The sequence below is a fragment of the Perognathus longimembris genome, chromosome 14 (assembly GCF_023159225.1).
Source record: "Perognathus longimembris pacificus isolate PPM17 chromosome 14, ASM2315922v1, whole genome shotgun sequence".
NCBI classification, from domain to species: Eukaryota; Metazoa; Chordata; class Mammalia; order Rodentia; family Heteromyidae; genus Perognathus; species Perognathus longimembris.
The window spans coordinates 14,657,140-14,658,985 of record NC_063174.1 but is presented as its reverse complement, the minus strand read 5'-3'; the positions used below and the strand labels follow the sequence as shown (position 1 = coordinate 14,658,985).

Sequence of the window (1,846 nt, the reverse complement as noted above, 5' to 3'; positions counted from 1 at the left end):
AGAAATACAGTGGAAATTATGTTTAGTAATGTGACTTCTGCTTACCCAATACATTTTATTATAAATAAATGTGAAACAACCTCCCACTTTGTCCATAGGGCTGGCTAAATGTTATGGGAAAAAGTTAGGTTTGCTTTCACTCCACATATGTTGGAAAACCTTTCAGTAGGCAAAGTAACTGTGATGTGAAGAATATCTTTTAAGATGTTGAGTCATGGAGACGCTGCTGCTACAGGATCTCCACCGGAGCATCTGAGTAATAGCTCTTCAAGTCTACAATTAAAAATGGCCTCTAACAAGACTACATTGCAAAAAATGGAAAAGAAACAGAATGGAAAGAGTAAAAAAGTTGAAGAAGCAGAGCCTGAAGAATTTGTTGTAGAAAAAGTACTGGACTGAGAAAGTACTGGACCGACGTGTAGTGAATGGGAAGGTAGAATATTTCCTGAATTGGAAGGGATTTACAGATGCTGATAATACTTGGGAACCTGAAGAAAATTTAGATTGTCCAGAATTAATTGAAGCATTTCTTAATTCTCAAAAAAGCTGGTAAAGAAAAGGATGGTACAAAAAGAAAATCTTTATCAGACAGTGAATCTGATGATAGCAAATCAAAGAAGAAAAGAGATGCTGCTAACAAACCAAGGGGGTTTGCTAGGAGTCTGGATCCTGAACGAATAATTGGTGCCACAGACAGCAGTGGAGAATTGATGTTTCTTATGAAATGGAAAGATTCAGATGAAGCTGACTTGGTGCTGGCAAAAGAGGCGAATATGAAGTATCCTCAGATTGTGATTACTTTCTATGAAGAGAGACTAACTTGCCATTCTTGTCCAGAAGATGAAGCTAAATAATTGTTTGCATTGCTTTTTATATATATTTATACACACACACACACACACACACACATAAAATCCGAGTCTTGGTTTTTGAATTAATGGTGTGAAGCAATAACTACATTCTAATGAAAATCAAGTATGAAATGTTGGTTTTGAAAGTAGTATTGGTGGAGTTGAGGTTTTTCTTTTTTCCTCAATAGCACTGGTTACTTTGAACAAATATAATAAAGGCTTTCTGTAGTTGCTTTATCAGAAAAGAATGTTTAATACCATGGTATATTTCCTCTGCATTCAGAAACAGATTGTGGCTTTTTTTTTAATATTAGGCAATTTTGGGGGGTCATTACTTAATCAGAACAATTTGTCTTTAACTGCTATGTTGAAGGACCATCCTGAATTTTCATTTTTGTGTTTGTGTGTGTGAAAACAAAATACTTACATAGGTAGTTTTTTGTTTTGGAGATTTTGCTTGTTTAGAGGTGTTGGGCATCAGACCCACAGCCCTGCATATGTAGGTAAATGATGTATCACTTAGTTACATCCCTGGCCCTTGTTTTAGTTTTTTGTTGATTTTTGAGACAGGGTCTCTAGGCAGCTCAGGTTCACCTTGAACTTCCTAGGTAACCAGGCTAGCTAGCCTCAAACTTTAGGTCCTCCTGCCTCTGCCATAGATAAGCAAGTGCAATAACTTTGCAAAACTTCTTGAAAGGAAAAAATTTAAGCTAAGAACAACTTCCCTCACCCAGATGAGAAAAGACAAATCTTGATTTCCTTTCACTAAAATTTTCTGTAGTGAGCATTCCTTTACAGAATATTGGGACATGGGCTATCTAACATTCAGCTCATGGAAATGTAAAATCAGCTGGTTAGAGATGTGACTATTTAGGACCTACTGGCCTAAAAGAATGGACAGAATTTTATAATTATTGATCTGCATGCTTTTTCTTTACCCCAACTCATTTCTTACATGTAGGCTCAATTGTTTTCAGTATTGGGTTACTGGTTCC

At 36.2% G+C, this 1,846-nt stretch overlaps 1 pseudogene; it reads left to right on the top strand.

The window, feature by feature from the left end:
* The first annotated feature begins 248 nt into the window (after positions 1-248).
* On the top strand, positions 249-854 carry LOC125363323 (annotated as a pseudogene).
* Positions 855-1,846: the final 992 nt, after the last annotated feature.